The sequence below is a fragment of the Cherax quadricarinatus genome, chromosome 4 (genome assembly GCF_038502225.1).
Source record: "Cherax quadricarinatus isolate ZL_2023a chromosome 4, ASM3850222v1, whole genome shotgun sequence".
Lineage (NCBI taxonomy): Eukaryota > Metazoa > Arthropoda > Malacostraca > Decapoda > Parastacidae > Cherax > Cherax quadricarinatus.
The window spans coordinates 69,930,189-69,945,618 of NC_091295.1; the positions used below are offsets into that span (position 1 = coordinate 69,930,189).

Below are 15,430 nucleotides of genomic sequence, written 5' to 3' on the forward strand. Positions count from 1 at the left end.
TACTGACTGTGGGATCGAACCCCACTCGTTTTTTTTTTTTTTACTGACTGTGGGTTCGAACCCCACTCGTTTTTTTTTTTTTTTTTTTTTTTTTTACTGACTGTGGGTTCGAACCCCACTCGTTTTTTTTTGTTTTTTTTTTATTTTTACTGACTGTGGGTTCGAACCCCACTCGTTTTTTTTTTTTTTTTTTTTACTGACTGTGGGTTCGAACCCCACTCGTTTTTTTTTTTTTTTTTTTTACTGACTGTGGGTTCGAACCCCACTCGTTTTTTTTTTTCTTTTTTTTTTTTTTTTACTGACTGTAGCGCTGTATAGCCCTTGTGGCTTAGTGCTTCTTTTTGATAATAATAATAATAATATGACTGACTGTGGGTTCGAACCCCACTTTTTTTTTTTTTTTTTTGTTTTCTTTTTGTTTTGTTTTTTTGTTTTACTGACTGTGGGTTCGAACCCCACTCGTTTTTTTTTTTTTACTGACTGTGGGTTCGAACCCCACTCGTTTTTTTTTTTTTTTTTTTTTACTGACTGTGGGTTCGAACCCCACTCGTTTTTTTTTACTGACTGTGGGTTCGAACCCCACTCGTTTTTTTTTTTTTTTTTTTTTTTTTTTTTTTTTCTTTTTTTTTTACTGACTGTGGGTTTTTTTTTTTTTTTTTTTTACTGACTGTGGGTTCGAACCCCACTCTTTTTTTTTTTTTTTTTTTTGCTGACTGCGGGTTCGAACCCCACTTTTTTTTTTTTTTTTTTTTTTTTCTGACTGTAGCACTGTATAGCCCTTGTGGCTTAGCGCTTCTTTTTGATAATAATAATAATAATATGACTGACTGTGGGTTCGAACCCCACTCGTTTTTTTTTTCTTTTTTTTTTACTGACTGTTTTTCTTTTTTTTTCTTAGCTGACTGTGGGTTCGAACCCCACTTTTTTTTTTTTTCTTTTTTTCTTTTTTTTTTTTTTTTGACTGACTGTGGGATCGAAGCCCCTTAGCGCTTCTTTTTATTTTTTTTTTTACTGCCTGTGGGTTCGAACCCCACTCTTTTTTTTTTTTTTTTTTTTTTGCTGACTGTGGGTTCGAACCCCACTCGTTTTTTTTTTTTTTTTTTTTACTGACTGTGGGTTCGAACCTCACTCGTTTTTTTTTTTTTTTTTTTTTTTTACTGACTGTGGGTTCGAACCCCACTCGTTTTTTTTATTTTTTTATTTTTTTTTGCTGACTGTGGGTTCGAACCCCACTCTTTTTTTTTACTGACTGTGGGTTCGAACCCCACTCTGACTGTGGGTTCGAACCCCACTCGTTTTTATTTTTTTTTTTTTTCTGACTGTGGGTTCGAACCCCACTCCTTTTTTTTTTTTTCTTTTTTTTTACTGAGTGTGGGTTCGAACCCCACTCGTTTTTTTTACTGACTGTGGGTTCGAACCCCACTCGTTTTTTTTTTTTTTTTATGGCTGTGGGTTCGAACCCCACTCGATTTTTTTTTTTTTTATGAGTGGGTTCGAACCCCACTCAAGGTTTTTTTTATGAGTGGGTTCGAACCCCACTCAAGGTATTTTTTATGAGTGGGTTCGAACCCCACTCAAGGTATTTTTTTATGACTTGGTTCGAACCCCACTCAAGGTATTTTTTTATGAGTGGGTTCGAACCCCTCTGAAGGTATTTTTTATGAGTGGGTTCGAACCCCACTCAAGGTATTTTTTATGAGTGGGTTCGAACCCCACTCAAGGTATTTTTTTATGACTTGGTTCGAACCCCACTCAAGGTATTTTTTATGAGTGGGTTCGAACCCCACTCAAGGTATTTTTTTGAGTGGATTCGAACCCCACTCAAGGTATTTTTTTATGCAAACGACTATTACAAGTTCCGCCCTAATACTTGTAAAACCATAATTTCTGTATAATGTGTGAAAAATCATAAGAATATCTTGATAGATAGTGAAAAACAGTCTACTAATATAATAACTTTTAAGAAAAAACTAAAAACATGATTGATGGCCGAGAATCATCATAACTGGATGTTCAACATTGTAAACTGTATGTACTCATTATGTACTCAGTAGGCACTCAGTAGGTGTTCAGTAGGTACTCAGAAGGTACTCAGTAAGTGCTCAGTAGGTACTCAGTAGGTGCTCTGCTCAGTAGGTGCTCAGCAGGTACTCAGAAGGTACTCAGTAGGGACTCAGTAGGTGCTCAGCAGGTACTCAGTAGGTACTCAGTAGGTGCTCTGCTCAGTAGGTGCTCAGCAGGTACTCAGTAGGTACTCAGTAGGGACTCAGTAGGTGCTCAGCAGGTACTCAGAAGGTACTCAGTAGGGACTCAGTAGGTGCTCAGCAGGTACTCAGAAGGTACTCAGTAGGGACTCAGTAGGTGCTCAGCAGGTACTCAGAAGGTACTCAGTAGGTACTCAGTAGGTGCTCAGCAGGTACTCAGAAGGTACTCAGTAGGTGCTCAGCAGGTACTCAGAAGGTACTCAGTAGGGACTCAGTAGGTGCTCAGCAGGTACTCAGAAGGTACTCAGTAGGGACTCAGTAGGTGCTCAGCAGGTACTCAGAAGGTACTCAGTAGGGACTCAGTAGGTGCTCAGCAGGTACTCAGAAGGTACTCAGTAGGGACTCAGTAGGTGCTCAGCAGGTACTCAGAAGGTACTCAGTAGGGACTCAGTAGGTGCTCAGCAGGTACTCAGAAGGTACTCAGTAGGGACTCAGTAGGTGCTCAGCAGGTACTCAGAAGGTACTCAGTAGGGACTCAGTAGGTGCTCAGCAGGTACTCAGAAGGTACTCAGTAGGGACTCAGTAGGTGCTCAGCAGGTACTCAGAAGGTACTCAGTAGGGACTCAGTAGGTGCTCAGCAGGTACTCAGTACTCAGTAGACTCAGTAGGTGCTCAGTACTAGGGACTCAGTAGGTGCTCAGCAGGTACTCAGAAGGTACTCAGTAGGGACTCAGTAGGTGCTCAGCAGGTACTCAGAAGGTACTCAGTCAGCAGGTTAAACCCGCGGTCAGAGAGTTCCAATATGTTGTCACTAGAATTTAAGCTCCAGACCGTCGTGTTAGCCACTAGACCAGCTAGCTTAAACCCGCGGTCAGAGAGTCTCACAACTCCAGACCGTCGTGTTAGCCACTAGACCAGCTAGCTTAAACCCGCGGTCAGAGAGTCTCACAACTCCAGACCGTCGTGTTAGCCACTAGACCAGCTAGCTTAAACCCGCGGTCAGAGAGTCTCACAACTCCAGACCGTCGTGTTAGCCACTAGACCAGCTAGCTTAAACCCGCGGTCAGAGAGTCTCACAACTCCAGACCGTCGTGTTAGCCACTAGACCAGCTAGCTTAAACCCGCGGTCTCTCACAACTCCAGACCGTCGTGTTAGCCACTAGACCAGTTGCTTATAGAGAGTCTCACATCTCCAGACCGTCGTGTTAGCCACTAGACCAGCTAGCTTAAACCCGCGGTCAGAGAGTCTCACAACTCCAGACCGTCGTGTTAGCCACTAGACCAGCTAGCTTAAACCCGCGGTCAGAGAGTCTCACAACTCCAGACCGTCGTGTTAGCCACTAGACCAGCTAGCTTAAACCCGCGGTCAGAGAGTCTCACAACTCCAGACCGTCGTGTTAGCCACTAGACCAGCTAGCTTAAACCCGCGGTCAGAGAGTCTCACAACTCCAGACCGTCGTGTTAGCCACTAGACCAGCTAGCTTAAACCCGCGGTCAGAGAGTCTCACAACTCCAGACCGTCGTGTTAGCCACTAGACCAGCTAGCTTAAACCCGCGGTCAGAGAGTCTCACAACTCCAGACCGTCGTGTTAGCCACTAGACCAGCTAGCTTAAACCCGCGGTCAGAGAGTCTCACAACTCCAGACCGTCGTGTTAGCCACTAGACCAGCTAGCTTAAACCCGCGGTCAGAGAGTCTCACAACTCCAGACCGTCGTGTTAGCCACTAGACCAGCTAGCTTAAACCCGCGGTCAGAGAGTCTCACAACTCCAGACCGTCGTGTTAGCCACTAGACCAGCTAGCTTAAACCCGCGGTCAGAGAGTCTCACAACTCCAGACCGTCGTGTTAGCCACTAGACCAGCTAGCTTAAACCCGCGGTCAGAGAGTCTCACAACTCCAGACCGTCGTGTTAGCCACTAGACCAGCTAGCTTAAACCCGCGGTCAGAGAGTCTCACAACTCCAGACCGTCGTGTTAGCCACTAGACCAGCTAGCTTAAACCCGCGGTCAGAGAGTCGAAACAACTCCAGACCGTCGTGTTAGCCACTAGACCAGCTAGCTTAAACCCGCGGTCAGAGAGTCTCACAACTCCAGACCGTCGTGTTAGCCACTAGACCAGCTAGCTTAAACCCGCGGTCAGAGAGTCTCACAACTCCAGACCGTCGTGTTAGCCACTAGACCAGCTAGCTTAAACCCGCGGTCAGAGAGTCTCACAACTCCAGACCGTCGTGTTAGCCACTAGACCAGCTAGCTTAAACCCGCGGTCAGAGAGTCTCACAACTCCAGACCGTCGTGTTAGCCACTAGACCAGCTAGCTTAAACCCGCGGTCAGAGAGTCTCACAACTCCAGACCGTCGTGTTAGCCACTAGACCAGCTAGCTTAAACCCGCGGTCAGAGAGTCTCACAACTCCAGACCGTCGTGTTAGCCACTAGACCAGCTAGCTTAAACCCGCGGTCAGAGAGTCTCACAACTCCAGACCGTCGTGTTAGCCACTAGACCAGCTAGCTTAAACCCGCGGTCAGAGAGTCTCACAACTCCAGACCGTCGTGTTAGCCACTAGACCAGCTAGCTTAAACCCGCGGTCAGAGAGTCTCACAACTCCAGACCGTCGTGTTAGCCATACACCGATTAAGGCACGAATTAATTAACATGATTAGTCAACACAAACGAGACATATGGAAATTTCTAGTTCTTCAAGCTAATCAATATAAACGTGAACCAGCAAAATTTTGGAGTAAGATCCGACAACTTTTAGGGGCACAGCACAAGGCTCCTAACTACCTAGTTCACACCTTCACTGATGAGGATGATGAAGATGTTGAAATTAAACTTGACGATCCACAGGACCAGGCTAATTTGATGGGTGATGTATGGGAGAAAATTCTCTCTCACAATAACAGTCGTCAATTTAATAATAATCATTATCAGTTAGTAAATGAATGGAGAGATGAGAACTTGGATGATCTACAACCACTACCTACCATCGATACTTCAACTCTTGAAGATACCCACCCGCTTACTAGACCTATTACATTACTAGAGATAAGTCAGGTTATTGGAAGAATGAGAAATAGAGCCCCTGGCCTCTCTGGAATAACAATGAAACAAATAAAGTACCTACCTAGAAATTGCAAACAGTCCTTGGTAAATATCTTTAATGCCATCTTGGCCTCAGGACATTTTCCAGTTGTTTTTAAGACTGCTAGAATGATCTTTCTTGCTAAGCCCAATAAAGACATCCACCAACCTGGGAATTATAGACCTATATCTTTACTTGAAGTCACTGGAAAAGTTCTTGAGAAAGTCATTTCCAACAGATTGAATTACTATATGGAGTTTAATCACTTGTTGAGTGTGGTGTGTGTACTTGTTGAGTGATCGAGGGGAGCGGAGAGGTGGTGGAGGAGCGGGGGGTGGAGGGGCGGGAGGTGGTAGGAGGAGGGGATTGGTTGGCTGGGGGATGGGGCGGGGGTCGTTGGGGGCGGGGGGGGTCTAGGTGGGCGGATGGCGGGGGCGTGGAATGCGGGTGGCGGGGTGTTAGGGGCGTGGGGCGGTGGGGGGTCTAGGTGGGCGGATGGCGGGGGCGTGGAATGCGGGTGGCGGGGTGTTATTGGCAGGGGGCGGGGGGGTCTAGGTGGGCGGATGGCGGGGGCGTGGAATGCGGGTGGCGGGGTGTTAGGGGCGGGGGGCGGTGGGGGGTCTAGGTGGGCGGATGGCGGGGGCGTGGAATGCGGGTGGCGGGGTGTTATTGGCGGGGGGCGGGGGGTCTAGGTGGGCGGATGGCGGGGGCGTGGAATGCGGGTGGCGGGGTGTTAGGGGCGGGGGGCGGTGGGGGGTCTAGGTGGGCGGATGGCGGGGGCGTGGAATGCGGGTGGCGGGGTGTTAGGGTCGGGGGGCGGGGGGGTCTAGGTGGGCGGATGGCGGGGGCGTGGAATGCGGGTGGCGGGGTGTTATTGGCGGGCGGGGGGGGGTCTTGTTGGGCGGATGGCGGGGGCGTGGAATGCCGGTGGCGGGGTGTTAGGGGCGGGGGGGGGGTCTTGTTGGGCGGATGGCGGGGGCGTGGAATGCGGGTGGCGGGGTGTTAGGGGCGGGGGGCGGGGGGGGTCTTTGTTGGCGGATGGCGGGGGCGTGGAATGCGGGTGGCGGGGTGTTAGGGGCGGGGGGGTGTCTAGGTGGGCGGATGGCGGGGGCGTGGAATGCGGGTGGCGGGGTGTTAAGGGCGGGGGGGTCTAGGTGGGCGGATGGCGGGGGCGTGGAATGCGGGTGGCGGGGTTAAGGGCGGGGGGCAGTGGGGGGTCTAGGTGGGCGGATGGCGGGGGCGTGGAATGCGGGTGGCGGGGTGTTAGGGGCGGGGGGAGGTCTAGGTGGGCGGATTGCGGGGGCGTGGAATGCGGGTGGCGGGGTGTTATGGGCAGTGGGGGGTCTAGGTGGGCGGATGGCGGGGGCGTGGAATGCGGGTGGCGGGGTGTTAGGGGCGGGGGGCGAGGGGCGGGGGAGAGGGGATGTTACGTAATTTATACTATGATAATTGTACTTATGTGTACCTGTGCCTGAATGAACTTATTTATTTTTTATTTATGAAGATATGGCCCTTGTTTACCCATTCAAATCTGAAAATATTTGGGATACGTCAAAAATCGCAATGAGAGCTTCTAGAGCAATAAATAACAAAAAAGTACAATACCGTGACTGGAACAATACACAAATAACCCGCACATAAAAGATAGAAGCTTACGACGACGTTTCGGTCCGACTTGGACCATTGACAAAGTCACACTAACAGAGGTACGAACGAACGAACGAAAGTTCAGGTAAGATCCCAAATGGGATGAGCGGGGAAGACGGGACAGACGAAGAACAGTGCTGGAGAGGAGTGTTCTTAGTCGTAGAAATAGAGCCAGGGCTTAACCCAGCAGCGAGGCGATCGTGGGACAGATATTGAGAAGAGAAATTCAGACTCTTCTGTTGGGACTCCGGTGGGGCGAGCGGGAAGGAAGGGACATGCGACGTTTAGAGCTAGAGAGGAGTGTAGAAGTGAGCCATGTCTTAACCCAAAGGGTAAGGCGAACGTGGATCAGAGAATGGTACCTGTCATAGAAGGTACCTCTCGGAGAATCCAAGGTTATTTGTAAATAGGGTTAGGAGCAGGATCATGCAAGGAGTAGAAAAGGTTGTGTTGGTTTGTGGGTCTCCGAATGTCTTCGTCAAGGAGAGAGGTCCAGTAGTCATGTCGTGTCACGAGTTTGTCAATCTGTCTGTCACTGAGCGTCTTCCAGTACAGATTCAGCGCAGGGATGTCTAACTGGGCATGTAGAGACTCGCATGTGGCGAAGTCCTCCCATCTGACATCAAGCACCCAGAGCAGCGCGTTGTTCTGGACACGCTGCAGTTTAAGTAAGTTTGTTTTTGCTGCAAGAGAAAGGGCTAGAGGAGAGTAAGTTATCAGAGGACGTATAAGGGATTTGTAGAGGTGTAGTTTGGTGCGTTGAGAGGCATGTTTCAGCTTGTAGAGGCCCGCAAGGGCCTTACTAGCTATTGCATGCCTTGAGTGAATGTGTCCGTGTAAGCGTAGAAGGTAGTCAAGATTAACGCCAAGGACAGTGACAGATTGTGTCATGGGGATGTAAGTGCGGGTGTCAGCTGTTCTGAGCTCGACAGGTAATGGAGGATCACGTTTTCTGTAGTTAAAATATGTAATGCTGGATTTAGCTGCATTGGTTTTGATCCTCCATTTTTGTTCCCAGATGGCTATCCTGTCGACCTCATTTTGTGTTTTGTGTGTGAGTGTATCTATATTGGCATGAGTGATAAGTTGTGTAATGTCGTCTGCATAGGCTAGTGTGATGGAGTTTTGGTATACAGGTGTTGGAATGTCGTTAGTGTATAAAATGTAGAGGGTAGGGGAGAGGACAGATCCCTGGGGTACTCCAGCATTTAGTGTGAAGTAGTCAGAGTAACAGCCTTGGAATTTGATTCTCATGGTACGGCCGTCTAGGAAGTTGCAGAGGAGTTTACGAGTAGTGAGAGGCAGGTTAAAGTTAGTGCAGAGTTTGTACTTGAGCCCTTGGTGCCAGACAGTGTCAAAAGCTTTTTCAACGTCTTTTGCAACCAGGGCTGTCCTGTTTCTTTGTTCTGTGTTTATGTGGATGTAGTTGAAAATGATGTTAATGGCATCTTGTGTGGATCTGTGTGTTCTGAAGCCAAACTGACCATCAGAAAGTAGAGAGTTGTGTTCCAGGTATCTGCGAAGGCGATGGTTGATGAGTTTTTCAAAGAGTTTACCTAAAGTTTCGAGGAGGCTGATAGGGCGATAATTTCTAGGATCAGAGTGGTCTTTTTTGGGTTTAGGAAGGAGGATAGCAGTAGCAGCTTTGAAGAGGGAAGGGAAGTATCCAGAGGCAAGGGAGGCATTGAGGAGGTTTGTGTAGGCAGTAATGATAGAGTCAGGAAGGTGTTTTAGGATAATATGGTTTAGGCCAGAGTCGCCAGGAGCCTTGGGAGGAAGGTGTCTGAGAGTTTTAATGTCTGTGTTGGTGAAAGGAGTGTCGAGTTCTTGGGAGGAGGTAAGAGAGTCTAGATGAATGTGGCTATCTGGTGTTGTATCTTGTGTGTGTGCAGTGTTCCAATGTTCTATGTTCTGAATGTGTTGAGTAACGTTAGGGTGAGGTCGGTGAGGGTGGAAGATGTTCTCCCAGATGTGGAAATATAAACACAAATGCAGTATAATATGATCCTTTATTGACAACGTTTCACCCACACAGTGGGCTTTTTCAAGTCACACACGGATCTACCTGGGGTTGGAAGGTACGAGAGTATTTATAGTCATGTTCAGAATGTTGAGGTCAGGTGAAGAATGCTGCATCTGATGATCTACCGGGTGGGGTTATAGAGTCTTGGGTAGCTTGGCAGGGGTATTGGACAAGTTGTAGACCTTCTGCAGTGTTCTATGTTCTTATGTGGGATAGCGATGAAGAAGTTTCTTGGCGAGTGGTTCAGCTATGTTATAGAAGCCATTGTTCTGGTTGAAATTGTTGGTTATAGAGATAAGCGATGATTCCAGGATTCTTCTGTATTGAGTGTTGTCTTCGTTGGCTATAAGTCTTGAGTTTTTGTAGTTAATTAAATGGTTGTGTGAATTGCGATGTTGTACACAGGCATTCCTTGTATCGTCAGTCCTGCTTGCATATTGGTGTTCTGAAATGCGTGTTTGGAGGTCCCAGATGTGTTTGAAGATGTTGGTAGCAGCCTGCGGGTCTGAGATGTGTGTGTTGATGTGGGTGATGTGTTTGAATTTGTTGGTGGGAGTAGTGCCTCTTATTTTTTTGATAAAGTTCCAGACGGCTTTTGTGTTTTTAATACGCTGTTTGTCAGCTTGTTGTATGAGTTGTGACCAGTGATTGTTGTGGTCTTGGTCTAGACTTTGTAGAATGTTGAACATCAAATGGTATACAATACCGACAGGTTGGTAGGTAAGACACATAGGCAACAGTTAGGCAACTTTATTCCGAAACGTTTCGCCTACACAGTAGGCTTCTGTGCCTACTGTGCCTACTGTGTAGGCGAAACGTTTCGGAATAAAGTTGCCTAACTGTTGCCTATGTGTCTTACCTACCAATGTGTAGAATGTTGTTTTTAAGGTAAGTGAGATCTAATCGAACTTGATTAAATCTGTGTGTGTTGTAGAGGAAGCGGTTGTGGTAGCAGATAATTAGTCTTCTTGTTCTGAGTGACGGTTTGAAGGAATAACGAGTGGTGTGAGTTTTCTTTTGTATTGCGTTGTTGGCTGCTTGTGTAATGGTGTCCTGTATGAGATCAAGTTGAGCATCGATGTCAGAGATAGGTTTGTTGTTATAGTCATAGGTGAGGTTAATATTGTCTATGTGTTGTTTGAAAGCATCCCAGTCAGCGTTCTTGTAGGAGAAGGAAGGTGTGGTTGGAATGAGGATAGGGTTGGAGGAGATGTGCAAGATGACTGGGATGTGATCAGAGCCTGTAATAGGGCCAGGTGAGATGTAGTGTTGAAATAGAGAACTGGCTCGGTTTGCCAGAATGATGTCTGGTTTGCCTTGCCCCGTGTGATTGAAGAAGGTATTGAAGTCTGGGCCGAGATGAATTAGGTGTTTATGGTTAGTGAAGTTGAGTAATTGGTGACCAAGTTGGTTGTTACTGGTGTGATGAAAGGCGGTGTGTTTGGCATTCATGTCAGCTAGTAGGTATGTTGGTGTGTTGGTGTAGTTGAAGACTAAGGAGAGGTCGTGTATGTTGAGAATAGTGTTTGGGCGAGCATAGGTGGTGAAAAAGATAAAGGGGCCAAGGTGGGTGTGTATTCTGACTGCAAGACAGTGTTGGTGAATAAAAGGGATTGGGAGAGATTCGTGTTTTATGTTGGATTTGACAAGGATGGCAACCCCATCGTGGGGATCATAGGGGGACTGTAGTGCAGTATAACCATAATGGCGGATACGTTGAGGGGCTTTGAGGCAGGTACTGTTTAGCAAAACAATATCTGGTCTCTCTGCTTCAAGGAGCTCGGCCAGTAGGTGTCTAATTGTGAAGTAAGAACGTACGTTGAACTGAATCACTTTAAACATGATTTAATGGTTTCGTCATAGCAAAGTTAATGTCGGAGGAGTTTGGATTAAAACCCGTGATAGTGGTGCCATCAGTGGATGCGAGTTTGTAGGTGTTACGGACCCGTTTCCTGGAGGGGGAGGAAGAGATGGATCTGTTTTTATGTTCTTTTGTATGTCTGTCAGAAGTTGGGGCAGGTTTGGGTTTGAGTGGATTTTGTCTGGAGGTGGAGTTGGACCTGGATGAAGTTTTGGTTGTGGTGGAGGAGTGGGCGAAGGTAGATGCAGAGGAAGTGGAAGCTTTGGTAGGGGATGAGGAAGTGGAAGCTGTGGTACTGGGTAAGGAAGCGGAAGCTTTGGTTGGGGATGAGGAAGTGGGTAAGGAGGTCGGGGGAGGGGTGGTCGTAGCAGCAGCAGTAGGGGTGTTGGTGGGAGGGGTGGAAGTAGTGAAGATGGGTAGGGGGGCAGGAGAGCTGGTGGGTGTAGGAAGTGGGGGGGGTGGGAGAGAGGGAGGAGGTAGAGGTTGTAGGGGGCTTAGAAGAGAAGCAGGAAGGAGGGATAATTAAAGAAGGAAGATTGTTAGTGGACAAGATTAGGTTAAGGACATGTGAGTAGTCTGATTGGTAGGCTTGAGAGATTACCATCGCAGAGTGGGCAGCAGTGGCGAGTTGGCAGTTAGTTTTGTAGTCTAGTGTGGGTGTAGGTGTAGAAGGAGAGGTGATTGTAGTCTGTGTTGGTGTTTGAAGTGTGTAGAGTAGGAGGGGTAGACCAAGTGCGTGGGGTAACCCAGGCATTGGGGGTAGGGGTGGAAGGTATTGTAGGAGGGGGAGGTGCAGGGAAGGGGTTGGGGAAGGAGGGAGGTTGGCTTTCTCTGAGGGTGGAGAGAATGTCTTTTCTAGTAGGGCAGGAATTTGCAACTGCAGTGTGTGACCCACCGCAGTTAGAACATTTAAGGGGGAGGTTGCAAGTGTTCCAGAAGTGGCCAGTTGCTGAACATCTGGAGCAGGTTTGTGTGGAAGTGCATGAGATTTTGTCGTGGCCGAATTTGTAGCATTTCAGACATTGTGTGATGGGGTGAAAGTTTGGAGTGAAGAGGGTGTTTGGAGGAATGCGGATGGTCTTGGCAAGGATCCCTTGATTGAAGAGTGTAGAGGCGTCAGAAGGAGTTGAACAGCGTATTTTGAGGATGGTAGAGTTTTCAGGTCTATAAATATCGTCAACAGAGACTTTGTTTGTAGATGAATGGTTCAGAGAACCGACATGTTGATAAATTAGACACATGTGCAACTCTTGGGTATCTTTATTGAGGAAACGTTTCGCCACACAGTGGCTTCATCAGTCCATACAAAGGAGAATCTTGAAGAATAGGAGGAGAATGAGGTAATCAGTCCCTCAACCTTGAGTCGATGTGGTCAGTCCATCAATCTTGAATAGAATACGGCATACGTGCTGAGAAGGAGCTTATAAACCGTTGGCAGGAGAGGTGAAGCAGTCAGAGGCAGTGTAACACTTATTCAATGTTGAAGTAGGTCGTGCCCAAGAATTAGGCAAGCGAAGAATTCCCAAGTATTAAGATCCCAAGATGATGCAGTGTCTGACAGGTTTGTAGATGAATGGTTCAGAGAACCGACATGTTGATAAATTAGACACATGTGCAACTCTTGGGTATCTTTATTGAGGAAACGTTTCGCCACACAGTGGCTTCATCAGTCCATACAAAGGAGAATCTTGAAGAATAGGAGGAGAATGAGGTAATCAGTCCCTGCACCTCTCCTGCCAACGGTTTATAAGCTCCTTCTCAGCACGTATGCCGTATTCTATTCAAGATTGATGGACTGACCACATCGACTCAAGGTTGAGGGACTGATTACCTCATTCTCCTCCTATTCTTCAAGATTCTCCTTTGTATGGACTGATGAAGCCACTGTGTGGCGAAACGTTTCCTCAATAAAGATACCCAAGAGTTGCACATGTGTCTAATTTATCAGAGACTTTGTTCTTAGTACTAATGTCTTTGATTAAGTCTTCTTTGTCTGTGTCATAGGCAGTCAGGAGAGAATAGTCTACGTGTTTTGCGATCACTGTGCATTTGGTGCGGTGCTCAGGAGTCCAAATAATAGTGAAGCCTGCATTGAGAAGTTTTTGTCTGGTCTCGGTTGAGGTGTACGTTTCGTAAGAATGTCTGTCAAGTAGTTTGAATCCAGAGTTGGTTTTAAAGACTTTATGCTGAGGAGCGCCAGTGATCTGGTACAGTAAATTTCCAGGACAGATAGTGGCATGATCAGATTTAGAGTATTTGAGGTTAAGCGAGAAAGAGTTGGGCTTGGAAGAGGTGGGGGCAGGGTAGGCCTTAGAAGCAGGAGTAGACAGAGTAGAGGCAGGTGTTGGCAGTAGAGGAGTGGTAAGGGGAAAGGAGGTGGAAGGCATTGCAGGCATCGTAAGTTAGATGTGGGGGCCAATCCTGTGAGAAAAATTGGCTAGGCAAGTACGTGTGAAGTAGACACATGTACTTGCCTGGTTATAACTTTAAAGTTTCTTGTGGAGTCCGTCTCTGGAGGCACAGGACACTGAAGAGGTGAGCTGTAGCTTGGAGCACTGTATGCCCTGAACTGGCTGTAAGGCGTGCAGACCACACGCACAGGCTGAGGCGTGGAGACTTCAGACAGCAACAGGAGTGCAGAGGGAAGCTTCCTGCCCTTGGGTAGGCAGCCACCAACGCACCAATCCTGATGGTGAAGACGAAGGTCTAGTAACCACCACTCGGTGAAGAGAGCAACTCTGGCTGTGAGCGATGAGGAGAGCCAACACTAGCTGAATGGCGAGCAGACTTCACATACAGGCTGAGGTGTAGAGACTTCAGACAGCAACAGGAGTGCAGAGGGAGGCTTCCTGCCCTTGGGTAGGCAGCCAACGACGCACCAATCCTGATGGTGAAGACGAAGGTCCAGTAACCACCACTCGGTGAAGAGAACAACTCTGGCTGTGAGCGATGAGGAGAGCCAACATTAGCTGAATGGTGAGCAGACTTCACATGCAGGCTGTGGCATGGAGACTTCAGACAACGGCGAGGAGAGGCAACACTGGCTGTATAGCGTGTAGACTACACGTACAGTCTGGAGCGTGGAGGCTACAGATAGCAACAGGAGTGCAGAGGGAGGCTTCCTGCCCTTGGGTAGGCAACCACCGACGCACCAATCCTGAAGGTGAAGACGAAGGTTTAGTAACCACCACTCTGAGGATAGTCACACTCAATACGGGGTAATTAGAGAGGCGAGATCGTTCGTCGATGGAGCTGTGTGTCCAATGAATGAGTAACAGAGGTGGAGCAGGACGGCTATATATAGGCAGGAAGAGGTGGTAGTAGTAGTAGTACAAGAATTGTATATAATACCGACAGGATGAAATTAAGACACATGCACAACGCCCGGGCATCCCCATCGTAGACGTTTCGCCATCCAGCCAGCCACTGGATGGCGAAACGTCCACAACAAAGACAACCAGACGCCGCACATGTGTCTTAATTTCAACAGTAGTTGTAGTAGAAGAAGAAGAGGTAGTGGTCGATCTCTTTCTGACAGACTTAGGGAGCACAAAAATAGTGTTAGGCTTGCCGACACTAACAATGCTCTTTTCTGTCACGTCAGAGATCATAGCCATCCTATTGACTGGTCTTCTGCTAAAACTGTCTTCCCAACTCGAACAGTCGCCGTCTAGTTGAATCCTCTCTAATACACAACTTTCCTTGTATGAACCTTAGCCCTGGCTTCGTCTCTGTAGATGACTTCCTCTCCCACTACATTGTAAAATGCTCCAAACTTCAGAACACCCGTGACTTAACCTGAATCCTCACTTTTTCTTTTTTTCTTTTTCTTCTTCCTCTTCCCCTTTCCTCTTTCCTTTTCTCCTCTGGGTTGTCTTTCTCTCTCCTGTCTCGTGTTTCTGTTCCTTCTTCATTTACTTTATTTCATCACTTCCCCTTTCACGCACCTTTGTGCGCTTGCTCTCCCTCTGTGGGTATCTAGCTCTCTTGCAGTGCTCCCCTTCCTTTGTATTTGACTGGCTCGTCTTCCTTATTTCCCACTTCTTCCGCTACCACTACTACTACCTCTTCTTCTTCTACTACAACTACTTGTTGTTAGGTAAGACACATATGCAACAGTTAGACAACTTTATTCCGAAACGTTTCGCCTACACAGTAGGCTTCTTCAGTCGAATACAGAAAATAGGCAGGAACAGTAGAGATGTGAAGACGATGTAATCAGTCCATCACCCTTGTAGTCGTAGAATTTGAGGTTGTCAGTCCCTCGGCCTGGAGAAGTTCAGTTCCATAGTCAGGAACTATCTGAAGATCAAGCGACAGTGCGGAGACTTAAATACTGTCGGAAGGAGAGGTGCAGAGTAGTGGTAGTAGTAGTAGTAGTAGTAGTAGTAGTAGTGAGAATGTAACCATTGAAAGGTCATGTCCCTCTCAGATCCAACACTTCTCACTTGAAAAGCTTGTCCAAGGTGTTTTCAAGTGAGAAGTGTTGGATCTGAGAGGGACATGACCTTTCAATGGTTACATTCTCACTACTACTACTACTACTACTACTACTACTACCACTACTCTGCAACTACACCAACACACCAACTTACCTACTAGCTGACATGAATGC

The 15,430-nt window shown here is 47.4% G+C and overlaps 1 long non-coding RNA gene across 1 annotated transcript; it reads left to right on the forward strand.

Annotated features, from left to right (window-relative positions):
* Positions 1-1,482: 1,482 nt before the first annotated feature.
* On the forward strand, positions 1,483-2,972 carry LOC138854582 (uncharacterized). The gene is made up of 3 exons (XR_011393763.1): positions 1,483-2,147; positions 2,203-2,834; positions 2,898-2,972. It is a non-coding gene; the product is annotated as an uncharacterized lncRNA (long non-coding RNA).
* The last annotated feature ends 12,458 nt before the right edge of the window (positions 2,973-15,430 follow it).